Source organism: Ambystoma mexicanum, chromosome 1q (genome assembly GCF_040938575.1).
Source record: "Ambystoma mexicanum isolate Mex_15411 chromosome 1q, UKY_AmexF1_1, whole genome shotgun sequence".
Lineage (NCBI taxonomy): Eukaryota > Metazoa > Chordata > Amphibia > Caudata > Ambystomatidae > Ambystoma > Ambystoma mexicanum.
The window spans coordinates 230,068,588-230,095,769 of NC_090922.1; the positions used below are offsets into that span (position 1 = coordinate 230,068,588).

Below are 27,182 nucleotides of genomic sequence, written 5' to 3' on the forward strand. Positions count from 1 at the left end.
GCCGAAGGTTGAGCAATCCTTAAATCAGCAGCAAAAATAACATTGAAATCAGCTTCAGAATCTCTTAAAGGATGGGCCAACACTGGTTGCTTGCAGGGCGCAATCGGGCTGACGCCTTAAGGCAAGCGCAAAGGGAGAGCCAACCAAACCATTGATTAGGACCTCTGGACTTTCTGCTCTTTAACATAAGGACATTTGATATGGCAAACGTTTGACCAAACACCATTTAGATGTCGGATGGAATGGAATTAAGCGGCAAACAGCAATACATCAGCATTCTTTGCTGCTTTATTGATCTGGTCCTAAAGGGTTTGGTTTAATGCCAATTATATTTAAAGATAAAAAGATTCATGCTCAACGGTGCTTGCAAATCGACACCCCTCTCCCCATCACGATGGCTGGGTGATGCAAGAGTGAGAGCATCACAGCAGACCCAGAGACATGAGAAACACTCTGTACCTCTGAGTGCATGTGGGCCCATGGCTGGATCAAGGACAAGGCAAGAATAGGAGATGGCTTAAGGTGTCAGGACCCAGGCTGCCCCATTGCGCACTGCCAGCAACAGATGTTGGACCATCCTTTAAGAGATTCTGAGGCTTATTCCAATGTTAACTTTGCTGCTGATTAAAGGATTGCTCAACCTTCGACCCGCGTCTAGTTTGCTTGGCTAAGCCCTGAAAATCTTTTACAGCTTGTATTGGTGGGAGATGATGTGAGTTTATCAAGAGCAACGGGATATGAGGCATGTGTGCCACAAAATGCAGGTCTATGATCTTTTATTTGAAAGCCACTTTGGAAAACCCTACTGAGAACAAAAGGATTACACAAAAGGAAAGGGGGTCAGGGGGGCAAGGGATAGCACATCTGAATGTGAGTCAGTTAATTGTAAGTCCAAATCCTACGCGTTTCGACATTTTTCCAGGCTTTTTGTTTCAGTTCTTAACAGATCCATTCCTATGTACCTCTGTGCTTTCAACAGAGTTTTCATTGTAATGGAGGGACATGCAGTATGCCTTAAACATGCCTGGGCAGGGAAGACTATGTAAAAGCAAGAGTAGCAGACAGCTTAATAAATCATCAGCAGGACCCTCTAGACCTTCCCCAAAAAACATAACATGATTTCTATGCATGTATGTGCGTTGAACAGCGCAAGTAATTTGGTTAATGTCAGTGGATAAATGTCACTTTCCCACAGCGCAGACAAAATCACTTGTACAGGCCCCTTCTGCAAAAGCATTACCGCTGTAGAAAGCAGTGAAAAGGTGAGGCAGTGTGCAGTCCCCCCACCCCCGACCCTGATCGGCCACGATCGGCCAAGGACCTCTCTATAAGAGCTGAGGGTGGAATTTTTCTGGACCTCAGTAACTTAGGGAGACATGGCTAAAGGGATCCTCAATCAACGGCCCAGCTTTTGCTCTGTGGCCTGTCCGAATATGTCTGTTCTCCAAATTACCTGCCGCTGCCCAGGTGTCAGATGGTGAGATGGAATGACCTCCCAGGAAGCATACTGGCAGATGATTTGCATAGGCACACCCCCTCTCTCTTAGCCCTGCTTACTCCACAGTAGCAAGTATCTGGGGAAAATATAGTGGTCGAGGTGGGGTAGCAGTAACTAGCAACTCTGAGAAAGTAAATCTGGGACACTTGGCGACCTGTGGGGAACAACTGCAGAGCTCAGTGCCCAGAAGTTTGTGGCACAGGGAGGAGGTCTGTTGGATTTCAGTAACTTGGAGACATGCAACCTGGTCGGGAGTGCTTCAGGTCTCCTTCCTTGCATGTTCCAAGCAACTCAACAAAGCATCAACAGGCTGAGATACCAACCACAGAGCCCCTTTCCACTTGATTAAAAGGCTAAAATCTTTTCCATGCAAATACATAGCCCCCAAATACCATATTTTCTTTGTTTTCTCTCTCTCTCCTCCCTGTCTCCTTCCCTCGCTCCCTCCCACCCTCCCGCACTCTCTCTTCCCCCCAGCCCCTCTCCCTCTCCCTACCATTAATTTTAAGTTTTCATGCACTGCAGCACATTGTGGCAATGGTATTTCACAATGGGACTGTTTGAAAGTTACAGAAATCAAAAAAGAAATCAACCAACTAAAAGCAGCCAAACCCGGAGTACTCTGCTCAGCCCCATTTAAAGATTAAGGCCCAGAAGCAAGTAAAGCTGTAGTTCAGAGCGATATTTGCAAATAGCACCTTAAAGCAGTTTACGCTGGAGTGCACAACAAGGGGGAAAGTGATAATACTGAGTTTGGTAGAATGGGATAAAAAAAAACAAAAGAAGCGTGCCACTTGTAAAAGTACAAGTCAAGAAATTGAAGGGGACGGGGCTGTTCATTCAGTCAAGAGGACTCACAAGTAAAAGGCTCCTGAGGCATTAGTGTTGAATTTGGCGCAAAATGCATTGTGTTGTCGTGTAATATGAATGAACATACAATTTCAATCTTCAATAAAGAAAGATCTATTAAAAAATCAACACTTGCAAATTAAGAAAGTTTCTGTCCAGTCATGTTCCAAAAATAGTGAATGCTTTACGAATGTGCGTGTCATCCTTTAGAGCAGGGGCCGATTTAAATTTCCCATTATCATTCCAATATTAGTACATGTGTTGCAGAAGCAAGCGCAAAGGGAGAGTCAATCAAACCATTGATTAGGACCTCTGGTCAAAGGTTTGCCATACCAAATGTCCTTATTTCAGAGGGCAGAAAGTCCAAACACCATTTAGATATCGGGTGGTATGAAATGAAGAGGCAAACAACAACGAATAAGCATTCTTTGCTGCTGTATTGATCTGGCCCTAAAGGGTTTTAGTTTAATGCCAATTATATTTAAAGATATAAAGATTAATGGTCCAGGGTGCTTGCAAAATGAAAACCCCCTCCCCATCACAATGGCTGGGTCATACAAGCCTGAGAGCATCACAATAGACCCAATAGACATGAGAAAAACTCGGTACCTCTGAGTGTATGTGGGCCCATGGCTGTATCAAGGACAAGGCAAAAACAGGAGGTGGCTTAAGGAGTCAGCACCAGAGGCTGTCCGATTGAGCCCTGTAAGCAACAGATGTTGGACCATCCTATAAAGGATTCTGAGGCTGATTTCAATTTTAACTTTGCTGCTGATTTAAGGATTGCTCAACCTTCGACCCACGTCTAGTTTGCTTGGATAAGCCCTGGAAATCTTTTACAGCTTGTACTGGTGGGAGATGATGTGACTTTATCAACTGCAACGGGATATGAGGCATGTGTGCCACAAAAAGCAGGTCTAGGATTTTTTTATAAGAAAGCCGCTTTAAGAAGGGAACTTTGGGCAACCCCACTGAGAGCAAAAGTATTACACAAAAGGTAAGGGGGTCAGTGGGTCAACTGATACAATAAACTAACTCACAGTCAAATGTGCTAAGTCCAAATACTACCTGTTTCTACATTTTCCAGGCTTTTTGTCTCATTTCTTAACAGATCCATTCCTATGTACCTCTGTGCTTTCAACAGAGTTTTCATTGTAATGGAGGGACATGCAGTATGCCTTAAACATGCCTGGGCAGGGAAGACTATGTAAAAGCAAGAGTAGCAGACAGCTTAATAAATCATCAGCAGGACCCTCTAGACCTTCCCCAAAAAACATAACATGATTTCTATGCATGTATGTGCGTTGAACAGCGCAAGTAATTTGGTTAATGTCAGTGGATAAATGTCACTTTCCCACAGCGCAGACAAAATCACTTGTACAGGCCCCTTCTGCAAAAGCATTACCGCTGTAGAAAGCAGTGAAAAGGTGAGGCAGTGTGCAGTCCCCCCACCCCCGACCCTGATCGGCCACGATCGGCCAAGGACCTCTCTATAAGAGCTGAGGGTGGAATTTTTCTGGACCTCAGTAACTTAGGGAGACATGGCTAAAGGGATCCTCAATCAACGGCCCAGCTTTTGCTCTGTGGCCTGTCCGAATATGTCTGTTCTCCAAATTACCTGCCGCTGCCCAGGTGTCAGATGGTGAGATGGAATGACCTCCCAGGAAGCATACTGGCAGATGATTTGCATAGGCACACCCCCTCTCTCTTAGCCCTGCTTACTCCACAGTAGCAAGTATCTGGGGAAAATATAGTGGTCGAGGTGGGGTAGCAGTAACTAGCAACTCTGAGAAAGTAAATCTGGGACACTTGGCGACCTGTGGGGAACAACTGCAGAGCTCAGTGCCCAGAAGTTTGTGGCACAGGGAGGAGGTCTGTTGGATTTCAGTAACTTGGAGACATGCAACCTGGTCGGGAGTGCTTCAGGTCTCCTTCCTTGCATGTTCCAAGCAACTCAACAAAGCATCAACAGGCTGAGATACCAACCACAGAGCCCCTTTCCACTTGATTAAAAGGCTAAAATCTTTTCCATGCAAATACATAGCCCCCAAATACCATATTTTCTTTGTTTTCTCTCTCTCTCCTCCCTGTCTCCTTCCCTCGCTCCCTCCCACCCTCCCGCACTCTCTCTTCCCCCCAGCCCCTCTCCCTCTCCCTACCATTAATTTTAAGTTTTCATGCACTGCAGCACATTGTGGCAATGGTATTTCACAATGGGACTGTTTGAAAGTTACAGAAATCAAAAAAGAAATCAACCAACTAAAAGCAGCCAAACCCGGAGTACTCTGCTCAGCCCCATTTAAAGATTAAGGCCCAGAAGCAAGTAAAGCTGTAGTTCAGAGCGATATTTGCAAATAGCACCTTAAAGCAGTTTACGCTGGAGTGCACAACAAGGGGGAAAGTGATAATACTGAGTTTGGTAGAATGGGATAAAAAAAAAACAAAAGAAGCGTGCCACTTGTAAAAGTACAAGTCAAGAAATTGAAGGGGACGGGGCTGTTCATTCAGTCAAGAGGACTCACAAGTAAAAGGCTCCTGAGGCATTAGTGTTGAATTTGGCGCAAAATGCATTGTGTTGTCGTGTAATATGAATGAACATACAATTTCAATCTTCAATAAAGAAAGATCTATTAAAAAATCAACACTTGCAAATTAAGAAAGTTTCTGTCCAGTCATGTTCCAAAAATAGTGAATGCTTTACGAATGTGCGTGTCATCCTTTAGAGCAGGGGCCGATTTAAATTTCCCATTATCATTCCAATATTAGTACATGTGTTGCAGAAGCAAGCGCAAAGGGAGAGTCAATCAAACCATTGATTAGGACCTCTGGTCAAAGGTTTGCCATACCAAATGTCCTTATTTCAGAGGGCAGAAAGTCCAAACACCATTTAGATATCGGGTGGTATGAAATGAAGAGGCAAACAACAACGAATAAGCATTCTTTGCTGCTGTATTGATCTGGCCCTAAAGGGTTTTAGTTTAATGCCAATTATATTTAAAGATATAAAGATTAATGGTCCAGGGTGCTTGCAAAATGAAAACCCCCTCCCCATCACAATGGCTGGGTCATACAAGCCTGAGAGCATCACAATAGACCCAATAGACATGAGAAAAACTCGGTACCTCTGAGTGTATGTGGGCCCATGGCTGTATCAAGGACAAGGCAAAAACAGGAGGTGGCTTAAGGAGTCAGCACCAGAGGCTGTCCGATTGAGCCCTGTAAGCAACAGATGTTGGACCATCCTATAAAGGATTCTGAGGCTGATTTCAATTTTAACTTTGCTGCTGATTTAAGGATTGCTCAACCTTCGACCCACGTCTAGTTTGCTTGGATAAGCCCTGGAAATCTTTTACAGCTTGTACTGGTGGGAGATGATGTGACTTTATCAACTGCAACGGGATATGAGGCATGTGTGCCACAAAAAGCAGGTCTAGGATTTTTTTATAAGAAAGCCGCTTTAAGAAGGGAACTTTGGGCAACCCCACTGAGAGCAAAAGTATTACACAAAAGGTAAGGGGGTCAGTGGGTCAACTGATACAATAAACTAACTCACAGTCAAATGTGCTAAGTCCAAATACTACCTGTTTCTACATTTTCCAGGCTTTTTGTCTCATTTCTTAACAGATCCATTCCTATGTACCTCTGTGCTTTCAACAGAGTTTTCATTGTAATGGAGGGACATGCAGTATGCCTTAAACATGCCTGGGCAGGGAAGACTATGTAAAAGCAAGAGTAGCAGACAGCTTAATAAATCATCAGCAGGACCCTCTAGACCTTCCCCAAAAAACATAACATGATTTCTATGCATGTATGTGCGTTGAACAGCGCAAGTAATTTGGTTAATGTCAGTGGATAAATGTCACTTTCCCACAGCGCAGACAAAATCACTTGTACAGGCCCCTTCTGCAAAAGCATTACCGCTGTAGAAAGCAGTGAAAAGGTGAGGCAGTGTGCAGTCCCCCCACCCCCGACCCTGATCGGCCACGATCGGCCAAGGACCTCTCTATAAGAGCTGAGGGTGGAATTTTTCTGGACCTCAGTAACTTAGGGAGACATGGCTAAAGGGATCCTCAATCAACGGCCCAGCTTTTGCTCTGTGGCCTGTCCGAATATGTCTGTTCTCCAAATTACCTGCCGCTGCCCAGGTGTCAGATGGTGAGATGGAATGACCTCCCAGGAAGCATACTGGCAGATGATTTGCATAGGCACACCCCCTCTCCCTCTCTCTTAGCCCTGCTTACTCCACAGTAGCAAGTATCTGGGGAAAATATAGTGGTCGAGGTGGGGTAGCAGTAACTAGCAACTCTGAGAAAGTAAATCTGGGACACTTGGCGACCTGTGGGGAACAACTGCAGAGCTCAGTGCCCAGAAGTTTGTGGCACAGGGAGGAGGTCTGTTGGATTTCAGTAACTTGGAGACATGCAACCTGGTCGGGAGTGCTTCAGGTCTCCTTCCTTGCATGTTCCAAGCAACTCAACAAAGCATCAACAGGCTGAGATACCAACCACAGAGCCCCTTTCCACTTGATTAAAAGGCTAAAATCTTTTCCATGCAAATACATAGCCCCCAAATACCATATTTTCTTTGTTTTCTCTCTCTCTCCTCCCTGTCTCCTTCCCTCGCTCCCTCCCACCCTCCCGCACTCTCTCTTCCCCCCAGCCCCTCTCCCTCTCCCTACCATTAATTTTAAGTTTTCATGCACTGCAGCACATTGTGGCAATGGTATTTCACAATGGGACTGTTTGAAAGTTACAGAAATCAAAAAAGAAATCAACCAACTAAAAGCAGCCAAACCCGGAGTACTCTGCTCAGCCCCATTTAAAGATTAAGGCCCAGAAGCAAGTAAAGCTGTAGTTCAGAGCGATATTTGCAAATAGCACCTTAAAGCAGTTTACGCTGGAGTGCACAACAAGGGGGAAAGTGATAATACTGAGTTTGGTAGAATGGGATAAAAAAAAACAAAAGAAGCGTGCCACTTCTAAAAGTACAAGTCAAGAAATTGAAGGGGACGGGGCTGTTCATTCAGTCAAGAGGACTCACAAGTAAAAGGCTCCTGAGGCATTAGTGTTGAATTTGGCGCAAAATGCATTGTGTTGTCGTGTAATATGAATGAACATACAATTTCAATCTTCAATAAAGAAAGATCTATTAAAAAATCAACACTTGCAAATTAAGAAAGTTTCTGTCCAGTCATGTTCCAAAAATAGTGAATGCTTTACGAATGTGCGTGTCATCCTTTAGAGCAGGGGCCGATTTAAATTTCCCATTATCATTCCAATATTAGTACATGTGTTGCAGAAGCAAGCGCAAAGGGAGAGTCAATCAAACCATTGATTAGGACCTCTGGTCAAAGGTTTGCCATACCAAATGTCCTTATTTCAGAGGGCAGAAAGTCCAAACACCATTTAGATATCGGGTGGTATGAAATGAAGAGGCAAACAACAACGAATAAGCATTCTTTGCTGCTGTATTGATCTGGCCCTAAAGGGTTTTAGTTTAATGCCAATTATATTTAAAGATATAAAGATTAATGGTCCAGGGTGCTTGCAAAATGAAAACCCCCTCCCCATCACAATGGCTGGGTCATACAAGCCTGAGAGCATCACAATAGACCCAATAGACATGAGAAAAACTCGGTACCTCTGAGTGTATGTGGGCCCATGGCTGTATCAAGGACAAGGCAAAAACAGGAGGTGGCTTAAGGAGTCAGCACCAGAGGCTGTCCGATTGAGCCCTGTAAGCAACAGATGTTGGACCATCCTATAAAGGATTCTGAGGCTGATTTCAATTTTAACTTTGCTGCTGATTTAAGGATTGCTCAACCTTCGACCCACGTCTAGTTTGCTTGGATAAGCCCTGGAAATCTTTTACAGCTTGTACTGGTGGGAGATGATGTGACTTTATCAACTGCAACGGGATATGAGGCATGTGTGCCACAAAAAGCAGGTCTAGGATTTTTTTATAAGAAAGCCGCTTTAAGAAGGGAACTTTGGGCAACCCCACTGAGAGCAAAAGTATTACACAAAAGGTAAGGGGGTCAGTGGGTCAACTGATACAATAAACTAACTCACAGTCAAATGTGCTAAGTCCAAATACTACCTGTTTCTACATTTTCCAGGCTTTTTGTCTCATTTCTTAACAGATCCATTCCTATGTACCTCTGTGCTTTCAACAGAGTTTTCATTGTAATGGAGGGACATGCAGTATGCCTTAAACATGCCTGGGCAGGGAAGACTATGTAAAAGCAAGAGTAGCAGACAGCTTAATAAATCATCAGCAGGACCCTCTAGACCTTCCCCAAAAAACATAACATGATTTCTATGCATGTATGTGCGTTGAACAGCGCAAGTAATTTGGTTAATGTCAGTGGATAAATGTCACTTTCCCACAGCGCAGACAAAATCACTTGTACAGGCCCCTTCTGCAAAAGCATTACCGCTGTAGAAAGCAGTGAAAAGGTGAGGCAGTGTGCAGTCCCCCCACCCCCGACCCTGATCGGCCACGATCGGCCAAGGACCTCTCTATAAGAGCTGAGGGTGGAATTTTTCTGGACCTCAGTAACTTAGGGAGACATGGCTAAAGGGATCCTCAATCAACGGCCCAGCTTTTGCTCTGTGGCCTGTCCGAATATGTCTGTTCTCCAAATTACCTGCCGCTGCCCAGGTGTCAGATGGTGAGATGGAATGACCTCCCAGGAAGCATACTGGCAGATGATTTGCATAGGCACACCCCCTCTCTCTTAGCCCTGCTTACTCCACAGTAGCAAGTATCTGGGGAAAATATAGTGGTCGAGGTGGGGTAGCAGTAACTAGCAACTCTGAGAAAGTAAATCTGGGACACTTGGCGACCTGTGGGGAACAACTGCAGAGCTCAGTGCCCAGAAGTTTGTGGCACAGGGAGGAGGTCTGTTGGATTTCAGTAACTTGGAGACATGCAACCTGGTCGGGAGTGCTTCAGGTCTCCTTCCTTGCATGTTCCAAGCAACTCAACAAAGCATCAACAGGCTGAGATACCAACCACAGAGCCCCTTTCCACTTGATTAAAAGGCTAAAATCTTTTCCATGCAAATACATAGCCCCCAAATACCATATTTTCTTTGTTTTCTCTCTCTCTCCTCCCTGTCTCCTTCCCTCGCTCCCTCCCACCCTCCCGCACTCTCTCTTCCCCCCAGCCCCTCTCCCTCTCCCTACCATTAATTTTAAGTTTTCATGCACTGCAGCACATTGTGGCAATGGTATTTCACAATGGGACTGTTTGAAAGTTACAGAAATCAAAAAAGAAATCAACCAACTAAAAGCAGCCAAACCCGGAGTACTCTGCTCAGCCCCATTTAAAGATTAAGGCCCAGAAGCAAGTAAAGCTGTAGTTCAGAGCGATATTTGCAAATAGCACCTTAAAGCAGTTTACGCTGGAGTGCACAACAAGGGGGAAAGTGATAATACTGAGTTTGGTAGAATGGGATAAAAAAAAACAAAAGAAGCGTGCCACTTGTAAAAGTACAAGTCAAGAAATTGAAGGGGACGGGGCTGTTCATTCAGTCAAGAGGACTCACAAGTAAAAGGCTCCTGAGGCATTAGTGTTGAATTTGGCGCAAAATGCATTGTGTTGTCGTGTAATATGAATGAACATACAATTTCAATCTTCAATAAAGAAAGATCTATTAAAAAATCAACACTTGCAAATTAAGAAAGTTTCTGTCCAGTCATGTTCCAAAAATAGTGAATGCTTTACGAATGTGCGTGTCATCCTTTAGAGCAGGGGCCGATTTAAATTTCCCATTATCATTCCAATATTAGTACATGTGTTGCAGAAGCAAGCGCAAAGGGAGAGTCAATCAAACCATTGATTAGGACCTCTGGTCAAAGGTTTGCCATACCAAATGTCCTTATTTCAGAGGGCAGAAAGTCCAAACACCATTTAGATATCGGGTGGTATGAAATGAAGAGGCAAACAACAACGAATAAGCATTCTTTGCTGCTGTATTGATCTGGCCCTAAAGGGTTTTAGTTTAATGCCAATTATATTTAAAGATATAAAGATTAATGGTCCAGGGTGCTTGCAAAATGAAAACCCCCTCCCCATCACAATGGCTGGGTCATACAAGCCTGAGAGCATCACAATAGACCCAATAGACATGAGAAAAACTCGGTACCTCTGAGTGTATGTGGGCCCATGGCTGTATCAAGGACAAGGCAAAAACAGGAGGTGGCTTAAGGAGTCAGCACCAGAGGCTGTCCGATTGAGCCCTGTAAGCAACAGATGTTGGACCATCCTATAAAGGATTCTGAGGCTGATTTCAATTTTAACTTTGCTGCTGATTTAAGGATTGCTCAACCTTCGACCCACGTCTAGTTTGCTTGGATAAGCCCTGGAAATCTTTTACAGCTTGTACTGGTGGGAGATGATGTGACTTTATCAACTGCAACGGGATATGAGGCATGTGTGCCACAAAAAGCAGGTCTAGGATTTTTTTATAAGAAAGCCGCTTTAAGAAGGGAACTTTGGGCAACCCCACTGAGAGCAAAAGTATTACACAAAAGGTAAGGGGGTCAGTGGGTCAACTGATACAATAAACTAACTCACAGTCAAATGTGCTAAGTCCAAATACTACCTGTTTCTACATTTTCCAGGCTTTTTGTCTCATTTCTTAACAGATCCATTCCTATGTACCTCTGTGCTTTCAACAGAGTTTTCATTGTAATGGAGGGACATGCAGTATGCCTTAAACATGCCTGGGCAGGGAAGACTATGTAAAAGCAAGAGTAGCAGACAGCTTAATAAATCATCAGCAGGACCCTCTAGACCTTCCCCAAAAAACATAACATGATTTCTATGCATGTATGTGCGTTGAACAGCGCAAGTAATTTGGTTAATGTCAGTGGATAAATGTCACTTTCCCACAGCGCAGACAAAATCACTTGTACAGGCCCCTTCTGCAAAAGCATTACCGCTGTAGAAAGCAGTGAAAAGGTGAGGCAGTGTGCAGTCCCCCCACCCCCGACCCTGATCGGCCACGATCGGCCAAGGACCTCTCTATAAGAGCTGAGGGTGGAATTTTTCTGGACCTCAGTAACTTAGGGAGACATGGCTAAAGGGATCCTCAATCAACGGCCCAGCTTTTGCTCTGTGGCCTGTCCGAATATGTCTGTTCTCCAAATTACCTGCCGCTGCCCAGGTGTCAGATGGTGAGATGGAATGACCTCCCAGGAAGCATACTGGCAGATGATTTGCATAGGCACACCCCCTCTCCCTCTCTCTTAGCCCTGCTTACTCCACAGTAGCAAGTATCTGGGGAAAATATAGTGGTCGAGGTGGGGTAGCAGTAACTAGCAACTCTGAGAAAGTAAATCTGGGACACTTGGCGACCTGTGGGGAACAACTGCAGAGCTCAGTGCCCAGAAGTTTGTGGCACAGGGAGGAGGTCTGTTGGATTTCAGTAACTTGGAGACATGCAACCTGGTCGGGAGTGCTTCAGGTCTCCTTCCTTGCATGTTCCAAGCAACTCAACAAAGCATCAACAGGCTGAGATACCAACCACAGAGCCCCTTTCCACTTGATTAAAAGGCTAAAATCTTTTCCATGCAAATACATAGCCCCCAAATACCATATTTTCTTTGTTTTCTCTCTCTCTCCTCCCTGTCTCCTTCCCTCGCTCCCTCCCACCCTCCCGCACTCTCTCTTCCCCCCAGCCCCTCTCCCTCTCCCTACCATTAATTTTAGGTTTTCATGCACTGCAGCACATTGTGGCAATGGTATTTCACAATGGGACTGTTTGAAAGTTACAGAAATCAAAAAAGAAATCAACCAACTAAAAGCAGCCAAACCCGGAGTACTCTGCTCAGCCCCATTTAAAGATTAAGGCCCAGAAGCAAGTAAAGCTGTAGTTCAGAGCGATATTTGCAAATAGCACCTTAAAGCAGTTTACGCTGGAGTGCACAACAAGGGGGAAAGTGATAATACTGAGTTTGGTAGAATGGGATAAAAAAAAACAAAAGAAGCGTGCCACTTGTAAAAGTACAAGTCAAGAAATTGAAGGGGACGGGGCTGTTCATTCAGTCAAGAGGACTCACAAGTAAAAGGCTCCTGAGGCATTAGTGTTGAATTTGGCGCAAAATGCATTGTGTTGTCGTGTAATATGAATGAACATACAATTTCAATCTTCAATAAAGAAAGATCTATTAAAAAATCAACACTTGCAAATTAAGAAAGTTTCTGTCCAGTCATGTTCCAAAAATAGTGAATGCTTTACGAATGTGCGTGTCATCCTTTAGAGCAGGGGCCGATTTAAATTTCCCATTATCATTCCAATATTAGTACATGTGTTGCAGAAGCAAGCGCAAAGGGAGAGTCAATCAAACCATTGATTAGGACCTCTGGTCAAAGGTTTGCCATACCAAATGTCCTTATTTCAGAGGGCAGAAAGTCCAAACACCATTTAGATATCGGGTGGTATGAAATGAAGAGGCAAACAACAACGAATAAGCATTCTTTGCTGCTGTATTGATCTGGCCCTAAAGGGTTTTAGTTTAATGCCAATTATATTTAAAGATATAAAGATTAATGGTCCAGGGTGCTTGCAAAATGAAAACCCCCTCCCCATCACAATGGCTGGGTCATACAAGCCTGAGAGCATCACAATAGACCCAATAGACATGAGAAAAACTCGGTACCTCTGAGTGTATGTGGGCCCATGGCTGTATCAAGGACAAGGCAAAAACAGGAGGTGGCTTAAGGAGTCAGCACCAGAGGCTGTCCGATTGAGCCCTGTAAGCAACAGATGTTGGACCATCCTATAAAGGATTCTGAGGCTGATTTCAATTTTAACTTTGCTGCTGATTTAAGGATTGCTCAACCTTCGACCCACGTCTAGTTTGCTTGGATAAGCCCTGGAAATCTTTTACAGCTTGTACTGGTGGGAGATGATGTGACTTTATCAACTGCAACGGGATATGAGGCATGTGTGCCACAAAAAGCAGGTCTAGGATTTTTTTATAAGAAAGCCGCTTTAAGAAGGGAACTTTGGGCAACCCCACTGAGAGCAAAAGTATTACACAAAAGGTAAGGGGGTCAGTGGGTCAACTGATACAATAAACTAACTCACAGTCAAATGTGCTAAGTCCAAATACTACCTGTTTCTACATTTTCCAGGCTTTTTGTCTCATTTCTTAACAGATCCATTCCTATGTACCTCTGTGCTTTCAACAGAGTTTTCATTGTAAGGGAGGGACATACAGTATACCTTAAACATTCCTGGGCAGGGAAGACTCTATGTAAAAGCAAGAGTAGCAGACAGCTTAAAAGAATCATCAGCAGGACCCTCTAGACCTTCCCCAAAAAACATAACATTATTTCTCTGCATGCATGTGCGTTGAACAGCGCAAGTAGTTTGGTTAATGTCAGTGGATAAATGTCACTTTCCCACAGCGCAGAACAAAATCACTTGTACAGGCCCCTTCTGCAAAAGCATTACCACTGTAGAAAGCAGTGAAGGTGAGGCAGTGTGCAGTCACCTCCGACACTTCCCTCCTCTGATCGGCCACGATCGGCCAAGGACCTCTCTATGAGAGCTGAGGGTGGAATTTTCTGGACCTCTGTAACTTAGGGAGACATGGCAAAAGGGATCCTCAATCAACAGCTCAGCCTTTGCTTTGTGGCCTGTCCGTATATATCTGTTCTCCAAATTACCTGCCGCTGCCCAGGTGTCAGCTGGTGAGATGGAATGACCTCCCAGGTAGGATCCTGGCAGATGATTTGCATAGGCAAACCCCCTCGCTCTCTTTCTTACCCCTGCTTACTCCACAGTAGCAAGTATCTGGGCAAAATATAGTGGTCGAGGTAGGGTAGCAGTAACTAGCAACTCTGAGAAAGTAAATCTGGGGAGCTTGGCGACTTGTGGGGAACAACTGCAGAGCTCATCTCCCAGAACTTTGTGGCACGGGGAGAAGGTCTGTGGGATTTCAGTAACTTGGAGACATGCGACCTGGTCGGGAGTGCTTCAGGTCTCCTTCCTTGCATGTTCCAAGCAACTCAACAAAGCATCAACAGGCTGCCATGCCAGCCACAGAGCCCCTTTCCACATGATTAAAAGCCTAAAATCTTTTCCATGCAAACACATAGCCACCGAAAACCATATTTTCTTTGTTTTCTCTCTCTCTGTCTCTCTCTCCTCCCTCCCTCCCCCATAACCCCCCCCTCCCTACCATTCATTTTAAGTTTTCCTGCACTGCAGCACATTGTGACAATGGTATTTCACAATGGGACTGTTTGAAAGTTACAGAAATAAAAAAAGAATTAACCAACTAAAAGCAGCCAAATCCGGAGTACACTGCTAAGCCACAATTAAAGATTAAGGCCTAGAAGCAAGTAAAGCTGTAGTTCAGAGCGATGTTTGCAAATAGCTCCTTAAAGCAGTTGACGCTGGAGTGCACAACAAGAGGAAAAGTGATAATACTGAGTTTGGTAGAATGGGATAAAAAACAAAAGCAGCGTGCCACTTCTAAAAGTACAAGTCAAGAAATTGAAGGAGATGGGGCTGTTCATTCAGTCAATAGGACTCACAAGTAAAAGTCTCCCGAGGCATTAGTGTTGAATTTGGCCCAAAATGTATTGTGTTGTCGTGTATTATGTATGAAAATACAATTTCAATCTTCATTAAAAAAAGATGTATTAAAGTACAAAAAAACTGGCGACCGATGAAGACGTGAGCCCGTAGAGCTCCCGAAGCCGCCAGCTACATCCTGCAATATCCTGCGAATTTGGGCTAATCCAGCCCCAAAAAAGGTTCCTACAGGGTGGCGGAACCCTAGTAGGAACGATATCTGCAACTGGAGCTGATTCCGAAGCGCCAATCCCGAGATATCGGCATTTAGAAGGAGAAGCAATCGGCGCCAAACGGAAATCAAAATGGCCGACAGAGACACAATCTAGACCCACAGGCGCTGCCTCTCGTGGAAATCGAAAGAAACTCGTCTGAAATTGGGAGGGGCCCATCCAGCAGATTCGACGCCAACCATCGCTGGGGGACTCAGCCGCCCAAGCTATCAGTGCTGACCCCCCCCACTCCCCGCGGTCCTTGCTGGGACGCCCATCTATCGGAATGACCCCCGGCTTCGCCGAGGCCTGCAACAACAACGGACTTTGCGGGACCAGCACGACAGACCAAGCAGAGCGGGCGCTCCGATCCTTCGACAGCAGCAACGGCCGCTGCGGTGCCGAACGAAGCCTGGTGAGCGGTATACGGCGGAGCCGGTAAGGAGGAAGGGGAGGAGGGGAGACGCGATCCTGAGACACCGAAACTTAGTAAACGGCACCCCGGGCTTACCGTCCGCCAGCCCGCCTACGCTTCCCCGACCTCTGCCAAGAATAACGGGGGGAAACACAAGAGCAGCACCCCCCCACACACCGGACATGGGCAAAGATAGGCTTAGAAGAACTGGAACCCAGAACACAATGGAACAATACACAACGCCTGCCCCGACATCTTCCACGGCCCAGAATAGAACCGATGAATCACCAGACCCTGAGGCCGACATATCCCTTAGGGACGTGATGAATGCTATCTCCAATTCTCGATCTGCCATGGAAGTCAAAATGGATAGCATCTGTACGGAGGTCTCTCTGCTGCGCCATGACCTGCAGAAATTATCATCTCGTACAGGGGAGGCGGAGGCGCGCATATCAGTGGCAGAAGACAATGTGAGAGGCATGGGCCAGCAAATGAATGCAGCACTAGGTCGCATTAAACTACTGGAGGAGAGGGTGGAAGAGGGAGAGGGCCGATCGAGAAGAAATAATATCCGCATCCTCGGCCTGCCAGAGAAAGAAGAAGGACCCAGCATGGAGCTGTTCCTCGAACAATGGCTCGCCGATTTATTCGCTCCTAAATCTCTCTCAAACTTCTTCTCAATTGAACGGGCACACCGGATACCAACTGGCAGACCAACTCCCGGAGCACCGCCACGAGCGATAATAGCCAAGATCCTAAATTACAGAGATCGCGACGCGATACTCCACATGGCAAGGACGAATGGAGCCATGACCTATAACGGCTCCAGGATAGCCTTCTTCCCCGACTTCACCAAAGAGGTACAAAGAGCAAGGCAATCCTTTGACACTCTCAAAAAGAGATTACAAGGGCTGAATGTGAAATATGGTCTGCTATTCCCAGCCCAGCTAAAAATCTTTCATAAGGGCACTACTGTGCATTTCACTGATCCAAGAGAGGCATGGAGCTGGGCAGAACGCAACCTAGAAGGTGAATGGGGCCCATGGAGAAGACAGGAAAACCGTAGAAATAGACCCCGACCAAACAGGCCACCAAATGAGCCGCCACAGCAACCGATGGAAGAAATAGCACAGAATGCCGACGCCTAAACACAACCGACAAACATACGGAGGCACGAGCAGGAAAGAACACTACTCAGAACGGCTGGCGGCTGCGTTAAGACACATCACGCAAGCCACCCCCCCGATTGCAATCGGTATAGAACAGACCCTGCAATCACCCGCCGTGGTACCACCAACCCACGGCGGCCTAAGCAAGTTACGGACTCTTCACTACGGCACCTCCACCGCCACAGTGACAAGAGATACCCCAAGTTCAACGGTTTGATTAAGTTTGGTTGTGTGGGCGACAGATGCTTCAGTTGGGGAAGGAGTATAGGGAGGGGGGTAAGTTGGGATTTGTTCACGTTCTATGCTGGCAACAAGGAAAGCACGGCTTAGACAAGCACGCTGAAATGGGAAGACAACAGGGCAGTCCAAACACCGATAGAGCAGGACTCCTCTCGTCTAAACTGCTACCAATGGCACAGACATACGAACAAGATAAGAAATGAGTGCGAAAGGGACAGACACCAAAAAACTTAACATCATGACATGGAATGTCAATGGCCTGGGAAGCAGTATCAAGAGAAGACTAGTAACACAATACCTGAATCGAAATAACCCGGACCTAATACTGCTTACTGAGACACATTTGGCCGGCACAAGATGCCAATTTTTCAAAAGAACCAAATACCGTACAGCAATACATGCAGGTTTCTCGATGGGCTCGAGAGGTGTGCTTATATTAATACACAAAAGAATCCCTATAGAGATATCCAACATAACCCAGGACACCGGAGGGAGATTTGTCCACATAAATGGAACGCTATGGAATCAAACCATTGCCATACTGGCGGTCTATGCTCCCCCGGCGCTCACAAATACCTTACTCGACGACATCACACCGATCATAGCCAACAACACCGCGGATATACTAGTTGTAGGTGGAGACTTCAATGATGTAATGGACATTAATCTAGATCGTACACATATCAGGGGGAGAAATCCGATGATACCGACGAAATTAGCCATCTTTGCCACAGCATTGGGACTGAAGGATGCATGGAGGGATCTGCACCAGATGGAGAAACAATACTCTTTCCATTCAGGCGCGCATGCATCGTTGTCTAGACTAGACTACTTCTTCCTCCCTGGTGTAGACATACATAAAGTAACGGAGGCAACACTCCAGCCCAGGGGGATCTCGGACCACTCACCGCTGAAGATCCTACTCGAAACAGAACGACCCAGGCCTCCACTGACTTGGCGCCTGAACTCGTATTATTTAGGGTTCAAAGAGTTAGTAGAAAAGATGCAGGAAGCCACTGTCTCATATTTCGAAACAAACCAGGACTCGATAGAGGACCTAGGAACCATATGGGAGGCGTACAAAGCAACCCTGAGAGGGGTAGTACTGAGCTGGACTGCTGCACACAAAAAAGCGCACAGGAAGGAGGTTGAAGACGCTGAAACAGAGGTCAGAAACGCTGAAGTGCGATATATAAACACAGGCGCATCAGATGACAACAGAGCCCTACAAGCGACACAAAAGAAGCTGCATGATGTCACACTTACCTGTGCGAAACAGGCACACAGGACAATGCGTACCAGGCTATACGAGACTGGAGACAAGGCCGGCAAAATGCTGGCGTGGCTGGAAAAAAGAGAGGAGGGTCAACACCAGATAAGATGTATCACTACCAGGAATGCAGAACAGACCTATACCGACTCAAGCATTGCTGAAACCTTTGCAGAGTACTATGAGGCATTGTACGCTCCCCCGACGACTGCACTGGATCCCAGCATCCTGGACACACTCACCATTCCACACCTAAGCGATACGCAAAGAGCGAGTTTGGAAACAGGGATTACAGAGGAAGAACTGTCGACAGCCCTATCCCAACTCCAAAATGGGAAAACCCCAGGGCCTAACGGCTTCCCAGTGGAAGCTTGGAAAAAGATCGGCAATGAGCACATAGTACCACAGATGCATAAAATGTTCCTATATGCCAAAGGTAAAGGAATTCTGCCCCCGGATCTGAGAAAGGCCACTATAGTGGTGATACATAAGGAAGGCAAACCAGCAAACATATGCAGCTCCTACAGGCCGATCTCACTTATAAACATAGAAGCTAAGATACTGGCCAAGACACTGGCTAACAGGCTCCAGACAGTCATACACACCCTTATCCATCCAGACCAATGTGGCTTTATGCCACGGAGATCCACACGAATGAATATCCACAGGCTACATGCCGCCATTGAGAAGTCTCCATCGCTGCGGGATGCACTAGCACTCCTCGCGATTGATTTCGAAAAAGCCTTCGATTCAGTCCACTGGGAGGCCTTGTGGAGCATTATGGGTAAAATGGGGTTGGGTGAGCAATTCATAGGCTGGGTCAAGCTGCTCTACAACACACCGACAGCTGAGATAAGGGTAAACGGGTGGACATCACGTAGTATTAACCTGGGTAAAGGGACCAGGCAGGGCTGTCCCCTTTCGGCAATGCTATTTGCACTGGCAATCGAGCCCCTGGCAATAATGCTGAGAGAATCACAGTTGTGGAAGGGGTTCCGGTGGGCCCGAGATTGGGAGGATAGGGTTTCCCTCTATGCCGACGATTTACTGATCTACATGAGTGATCCACTAGTATCATACCCCATCGTCACCCAAATACTAAATAGATACGGAGCATTTAGTGGTCTACGGGTAAACTATAACAAATCCATCCTTTTTCCGATCCAAGGAACTGATACGACAGCTCTACACAATTGCCCATATAGAGTAGAAACCGAGCATTTCAGATATCTTGGGGTACAGGTTGCGACGGACCTCACGCAATATGTTCCCCAAAATCTCCATCCAATCAGAGATAGATTCGCGAATGATGTGAAACACTGGATGACCCTACCCCTCACCCTGCTAGGAAGGGCGGCAATGTTTAAAATGCTCACTCTGCCACGATTCGTGTACATCCTCCAAAACGCCCCACTGTATGTACCCAAGATAGAATTCCTAAAAATAGATGAGACTCTCAGAAAGCTCCTCTGGGGTGGAGGGCATCCACGGATCGCGCTCAAAACCCTACAACGTTCCGCATGGGAAGGAGGTATAGGACTGCCCCACCTACAAACATATTATTGGGCAGCCCAGATGCCGGTGATAAATGATATCCTGCATAACAACCCTGAACTACCACATATTAAAGCGGATAGCCAGATGAGTGCCGGGCTCACCCCATTAGAGACCCTCTACAATAGTAGGGTACGCATGATCCCCAACACGATTAGAGCACATAGAACGCAAATATGGCTAGATGCACACAAGCACCTGGGATGGGATGGGAAACTCACGCTGGCACAGCCCCTATGGCGTAACAAACGTCTGCCGGAGCTAAGTAAAATCCCAAAATGGGCGACCTGGGAATCAGCTGGGATAACAAGGCTAGCAGACATAATACAAGATGGAGCAATAATACCATTCCAGACCCTGCAGGACAAATTCAACCTACCCCCCACAGAACACTTCCATTACAGACAAATACATCACGCACTTATCACATGTGAGATCGACCCACCGAACATTCCAGATTGCACACCAATTGAGAGAAACATCGTGGTAGATCGTATCGATAATAAAATAACCTCCACAATGTACAATGCAATAGCCTCTTTCGCCACAACGGAACTTACAGATCTGAAAGCAAAATGGGAAAGAGATGTGGGACCAATACAACCGGAAGAATGGATCAAAGCACTCATGTATCCGAGGGAAATTGCCATCTCGGCTAGAATCAGATTGATCCAACTCAAAATTCTACACAGGGTATACTATCCGAGAGAAGCTTTACATCAATGGGGGAGAGCAACTGATCCCAACTGTCTAAGGTGCCAACAGGCGAGGGGGACCTTTTTTCACATCTTGTGGGAATGCCCACGAATCCAAATTTTCTGGCAGAAATGTTGTGACAGGTTATCGGCAGTCATCGGCCGACGAATACCCATGGACCCCAAATTGCTATTACTAGGGATGGATGACGACCTAGACATCCTCCGATATGAGAAACTCATGCTGGCAACAACCACGGGACTCATAAAGAGGAATCTGGCCCAATTGTGGGGCTCACCCTTATCCCCTCAATGTGACCAATGGATAACAGACGTGGATATCTGTGTGCAAATGGAAATGAGAATATACACTACCAGAGGGTGCCCAGGGAAAGCACGCAAGATCTGGCAAAAATGGGAAGACACGTAGGGCTCTGCGAACTCATGAATAGACTTGACAGGGAAAGCACGCAAGATCTGGCAAAAATGGGAAGACACGTAGGGATCTGCGAACCCATGAATAGACTTGATAAACGTTTGGAGTCCTGCGAAGACTCATCTGCACAATGTATAATTTGGACGCCTAGTAACCCATTTCATGAAGGACCTAAAACTCTGAAACTTGCAATGTGCATGAAGAGCTATGCTTAGTGATTGCCTGTATGCCCGAGCGATGACTTGTTATTAACTTGTATGTATATGTTTACGTTTATAAAATAAATAAAATATGTTATTAAAAAAAAAAAAAAAAAAGATGTATTAAAAAATAAATACTTGCAGATTAAGAAAGTTTCTGTCCTGTCGTGTGCCAAAAATAGTGAATGCTTTACGAATGTGCGTGTCATCCTTTGAAGCAGGGGCCAATTCTATTTTCCCATTTTCATTCCAATATTAGTACATGTTTTGCTGAGGTACATAGGAATGGATCTGTTAAGAAATGAAACCAAAAGCCTGGAAAAATGTTGAAACAGGTAGGATTTGGACTTACAATAAACGGACTCACAGTCAGATGTGCTATCCCTTGACCCACTGACCCGCTTACCTTTTGTGTAATCCTTTTGCTCTCAGCAGTGTTGTCCAAAGTTCCCTACTTAAAGAGACTTTCTTATAAAAAAAGATCCTAGACATGTTTTTTATGGCCCACATGCCTCATATCCCGTTGCTCTTGATAAACTCACATCATCTCCCACCAATACAAGCTGTAAAAGATGTCAAGGGCATAGCCAAGGAAATTAGACGTGGGCCGAAGGTTGAGCAATCCTTAAATCAGCAGCAAAAATAACATTGAAATCAGCTTCAGAATCTCTTAAAGGATGGGCCAACACTGGTTGCTTGCAGGGCGCAATCGGGCTGACGCCTTAAGGCAAGCGCAAAGGGAGAGCCAACCAAACCATTGATTAGGACCTCTGGACTTTCTGCTCTTTAACATAAGGACATTTGATATGGCAAACGTTTGACCAAACACCATTTAGATGTCGGATGGTATGGAATTAAGCGGCAAACAGCAATACATCAGCATTCTTTGCTGCTTTATTGATCTGGTCCTAAAGGGTTTGGTTTAATGCCAATTATATTTAAAGATAAAAAGATTCATGCTCAACGGTGCTTGCAAATCGACACCCCTCTCCCCATCACGATGGCTGGGTGATGCAAGAGTGAGAGCATCACAGCAGACCCAGAGACATGAGAAACACTCTGTACCTCTGAGTGCATGTGGGCCCATGGCTGGATCAAGGACAAGGCAAGAATAGGAGATGGCTTAAGGTGTCAGGACCCAGGCTGCCCCATTGCGCACTGCCAGCAACAGATGTTGGACCATCCTTTAAGAGATTCTGAGGCTTATTTCAATGTTAACTTTGCTGCTGATTAAAGGATTGCTCAACCTTCGACCCGCGTCTAGTTTGCTTGGCTAAGCCCTGAAAATCTTTTACAGCTTGTATTGGTGGGAGATGATGTGAGTTTATCAAGAGCAACGGGATATGAGGCATGTGTGCCACAAAATGCAGGTCTATGATCTTTTATTTGAAAGCCACTTTGGAAAACCCTACTGAGAACAAAAGGATTACACAAAAGGAAAGGGGGTCAGGGGGGCAAGGGATAGCACATCTGAATGTGAGTCAGTTAATTGTAAGTCCAAATCCTACGCGTTTCGACATTTTTCCAGGCTTTTTGTTTCAGTTCTTAACAGATCCATTCCTATGTACCTCTGTGCTTTCAACAGAGTTTTCATTGTAATGGAGGGACATGCAGTATGCCTTAAACATGCCTGGGCAGGGAAGACTATGTAAAAGCAAGAGTAGCAGACAGCTTAATAAATCATCAGCAGGACCCTCTAGACCTTCCCCAAAAAACATAACATGATTTCTATGCATGTATGTGCGTTGAACAGCGCAAGTAATTTGGTTAATGTCAGTGGATAAATGTCACTTTCCCACAGCGCAGACAAAATCACTTGTACAGGCCCCTTCTGCAAAAGCATTACCGCTGTAGAAAGCAGTGAAAAGGTGAGGCAGTGTGCAGTCCCCCCACCCCCGACCCTGATCGGCCACGATCGGCCAAGGACCTCTCTATAAGAGCTGAGGGTGGAATTTTTCTGGACCTCAGTAACTTAGGGAGACATGGCTAAAGGGATCCTCAATCAACGGCCCAGCTTTTGCTCTGTGGCCTGTCCGAATATGTCTGTTCTCCAAATTACCTGCCGCTGCCCAGGTGTCAGATGGTGAGATGGAATGACCTCCCAGGAAGCATACTGGCAGATGATTTGCATAGGCACACCCCCTCTCCCTCTCTCTTAGCCCTGCTTACTCCACAGTAGCAAGTATCTGGGGAAAATATAGTGGTCGAGGTGGGGTAGCAGTAACTAGCAACTCTGAGAAAGTAAATCTGGGACACTTGGCGACCTGTGGGGAACAACTGCAGAGCTCAGTGCCCAGAAGTTTGTGGCACAGGGAGGAGGTCTGTTGGATTTCAGTAACTTGGAGACATGCAACCTGGTCGGGAGTGCTTCAGGTCTCCTTCCTTGCATGTTCCAAGCAACTCAACAAAGCATCAACAGGCTGAGATACCAACCACAGAGCCCCTTTCCACTTGATTAAAAGGCTAAAATCTTTTCCATGCAAATACATAGCCCCCAAATACCATATTTTCTTTGTTTTCTCTCTCTCTCCTCCCTGTCTCCTTCCCTCGCTCCCTCCCACCCTCCCGCACTCTCTCTTCCCCCCAGCCCCTCTCCCTCTCCCTACCATTAATTTTAAGTTTTCATGCACTGCAGCACATTGTGGCAATGGTATTTCACAATGGGACTGTTTGAAAGTTACAGAAATCAAAAAAGAAATCAACCAACTAAAAGCAGCCAAACCCGGAGTACTCTGCTCAGCCCCATTTAAAGATTAAGGCCCAGAAGCAAGTAAAGCTGTAGTTCAGAGCGATATTTGCAAATAGCACCTTAAAGCAGTTTACGCTGGAGTGCACAACAAGGGGGAAAGTGATAATACTGAGTTTGGTAGAATGGGATAAAAAAAAACAAAAGAAGCGTGCCACTTGTAAAAGTACAAGTCAAGAAATTGAAGGGGACGGGGCTGTTCATTCAGTCAAGAGGACTCACAAGTAAAAGGCTCCTGAGGCATTAGTGTTGAATTTGGCGCAAAATGCATTGTGTTGTCGTGTAATATGAATGAACATACAATTTCAATCTTCAATAAAGAAAGATCTATTAAAAAATCAACACTTGCAAATTAAGAAAGTTTCTGTCCAGTCATGTTCCAAAAATAGTGAATGCTTTACGAATGTGCGTGTCATCCTTTAGAGCAGGGGCCGATTTAAATTTCCCATTATCATTCCAATATTAGTACATGTGTTGCAGAAGCAAGCGCAAAGGGAGAGTCAATCAAACCATTGATTAGGACCTCTGGTCAAAGGTTTGCCATACCAAATGTCCTTATTTCAGAGGGCAGAAAGTCCAAACACCATTTAGATATCGGGTGGTATGAAATGAAGAGGCAAACAACAACGAATAAGCATTCTTTGCTGCTGTATTGATCTGGCCCTAAAGGGTTTTAGTTTAATGCCAATTATATTTAAAGATATAAAGATTAATGGTCCAGGGTGCTTGCAAAATGAAAACCCCCTCCCCATCACAATGGCTGGGTCATACAAGCCTGAGAGCATCACAATAGACCCAATAGACATGAGAAAAACTCGGTACCTCTGAGTGTATGTGGGCCCATGGCTGTATCAAGGACAAGGCAAAAACAGGAGGTGGCTTAAGGAGTCAGCACCAGAGGCTGTCCGATTGAGCCCTGTAAGCAACAGATGTTGGACCATCCTATAAAGGATTCTGAGGCTGATTTCAATTTTAACTTTGCTGCTGATTTAAGGATTGCTCAACCTTCGACCCACGTCTAGTTTGCTTGGATAAGCCCTGGAAATCTTTTACAGCTTGTACTGGTGGGAGATGATGTGACTTTATCAACTGCAACGGGATATGAGGCATGTGTGCCACAAAAAGCAGGTCTAGGATTTTTTTATAAGAAAGCCGCTTTAAGAAGGGAACTTTGGGCAACCCCACTGAGAGCAAAAGTATTACACAAAAGGTAAGGGGGTCAGTGGGTCAACTGATACAATAAACTAACTCACAGTCAAATGTGCTAAGTCCAAATACTACCTGTTTCTACATTTTCCAGGCTTTTTGTCTCATTTCTTAACAGATCCATTCCTATGTACCTCTGTGCTTTCAACAGAGTTTTCATTGTAATGGAGGGACATGCAGTATGCCTTAAACATGCCTGGGCAGGGAAGACTATGTAAAAGCAAGAGTAGCAGACAGCTTAATAAATCATCAGCAGGACCCTCTAGACCTTCCCCAAAAAACATAACATGATTTCTATGCATGTATGTGCGTTGAACAGCGCAAGTAATTTGGTTAATGTCAGTGGATAAATGTCACTTTCCCACAGCGCAGACAAAATCACTTGTACAGGCCCCTTCTGCAAAAGCATTACCGCTGTAGAAAGCAGTGAAAAGGTGAGGCAGTGTGCAGTCCCCCCACCCCCGACCCTGATCGGCCACGATCGGCCAAGGACCTCTCTATAAGAGCTGAGGGTGGAATTTTTCTGGACCTCAGTAACTTAGGGAGACATGGCTAAAGGGATCCTCAATCAACGGCCCAGCTTTTGCTCTGTGGCCTGTCCGAATATGTCTGTTCTCCAAATTACCTGCCGCTGCCCAGGTGTCAGATGGTGAGATGGAATGACCTCCCAGGAAGCATACTGGCAGATGATTTGCATAGGCACACCCCCTCTCCCTCTCTCTTAGCCCTGCTTACTCCACAGTAGCAAGTATCTGGGGAAAATATAGTGGTCGAGGTGGGGTAGCAGTAACTAGCAACTCTGAGAAAGTAAATCTGGGACACTTGGCGACCTGTGGGGAACAACTGCAGAGCTCAGTGCCCAGAAGTTTGTGGCACAGGGAGGAGGTCTGTTGGATTTCAGTAACTTGGAGACATGCAACCTGGTCGGGAGTGCTTCAGGTCTCCTTCCTTGCATGTTCCAAGCAACTCAACAAAGCATCAACAGGCTGAGATACCAACCACAGAGCCCCTTTCCACTTGATTAAAAGGCTAAAATCTTTTCCATGCAAATACATAGCCCCCAAATACCATATTTTCTTTGTTTTCTCTCTCTCTCCTCCCTGTCTCCTTCCCTCGCTCCCTCCCACCCTCCCGCACTCTCTCTTCCCCCCAGCCCCTCTCCCTCTCCCTACCATTAATTTTAGGTTTTCATGCACTGCAGCACATTGTGGCAATGGTATTTCACAATGGGACTGTTTGAAAGTTACAGAAATCAAAAAAGAAATCAACCAACTAAAAGCAGCCAAACCCGGAGTACTCTGCTCAGCCCCATTTAAAGATTAAGGCCCAGAAGCAAGTAAAGCTGTAGTTCAGAGCGATATTTGCAAATAGCACCTTAAAGCAGTTTACGCTGGAGTGCACAACAAGGGGGAAAGTGATAATACTGAGTTTGGTAGAATGGGATAAAAAAAAACAAAAGAAGCGTGCCACTTGTAAAAGTACAAGTCAAGAAATTGAAGGGGACGGGGCTGTTCATTCAGTCAAGAGGACTCACAAGTAAAAGGCTCCTGAGGCATTAGTGTTGAATTTGGCGCAAAATGCATTGTGTTGTCGTGTAATATGAATGAACATACAATTTCAATCTTCAATAAAGAAAGATCTATTAAAAAATCAACACTTGCAAATTAAGAAAGTTTCTGTCCAGTCATGTTCCAAAAATAGTGAATGCTTTACGAATGTGCGTGTCATCCTTTAGAGCAGGGGCCGATTTAAATTTCCCATTATCATTCCAATATTAGTACATGTGTTGCAGAAGCAAGCGCAAAGGGAGAGTCAATCAAACCATTGATTAGGACCTCTGGTCAAAGGTTTGCCATACCAAATGTCCTTATTTCAGAGGGCAGAAAGTCCAAACACCATTTAGATATCGGGTGGTATGAAATGAAGAGGCAAACAACAACGAATAAGCATTCTTTGCTGCTGTATTGATCTGGCCCTAAAGGGTTTTAGTTTAATGCCAATTATATTTAAAGATATAAAGATTAATGGTCCAGGGTGCTTGCAAAATGAAAACCCCCTCCCCATCACAATGGCTGGGTCATACAAGCCTGAGAG

The 27,182-nt window shown here is 45.4% G+C and overlaps 7 non-coding genes across 7 annotated transcripts; all 7 read right to left on the bottom strand.

Moving 5' to 3' along the window:
* Positions 1-2,515: 2,515 nt before the first annotated feature.
* LOC138565277 (U6 spliceosomal RNA) lies at positions 2,516-2,622 on the bottom strand. Its single transcript, XR_011301170.1, has one exon. It is a non-coding gene; the product is annotated as a U6 spliceosomal RNA (small nuclear RNA).
* A 2,406-nt stretch (positions 2,623-5,028) lies between these two features.
* LOC138565278 (U6 spliceosomal RNA) lies at positions 5,029-5,135 on the bottom strand. Its single transcript, XR_011301171.1, has one exon. It is a non-coding gene; the product is annotated as a U6 spliceosomal RNA (small nuclear RNA).
* Positions 5,136-7,546: 2,411 nt separating this feature from the next.
* On the bottom strand, positions 7,547-7,653 carry LOC138565279 (U6 spliceosomal RNA). Its single transcript, XR_011301172.1, has one exon. It is a non-coding gene; the product is annotated as a U6 spliceosomal RNA (small nuclear RNA).
* A 2,405-nt stretch (positions 7,654-10,058) lies between these two features.
* On the bottom strand, positions 10,059-10,165 carry LOC138565280 (U6 spliceosomal RNA). Its single transcript, XR_011301173.1, has one exon. It is a non-coding gene; the product is annotated as a U6 spliceosomal RNA (small nuclear RNA).
* A 2,411-nt stretch (positions 10,166-12,576) lies between these two features.
* On the bottom strand, positions 12,577-12,683 carry LOC138565281 (U6 spliceosomal RNA). The gene has a single exon (XR_011301174.1). It is a non-coding gene; the product is annotated as a U6 spliceosomal RNA (small nuclear RNA).
* An 11,580-nt stretch (positions 12,684-24,263) lies between these two features.
* LOC138565282 (U6 spliceosomal RNA) lies at positions 24,264-24,370 on the bottom strand. The gene has a single exon (XR_011301175.1). It is a non-coding gene; the product is annotated as a U6 spliceosomal RNA (small nuclear RNA).
* A 2,411-nt stretch (positions 24,371-26,781) lies between these two features.
* LOC138565283 (U6 spliceosomal RNA) lies at positions 26,782-26,888 on the bottom strand. The gene has a single exon (XR_011301176.1). It is a non-coding gene; the product is annotated as a U6 spliceosomal RNA (small nuclear RNA).
* Positions 26,889-27,182: the final 294 nt, after the last annotated feature.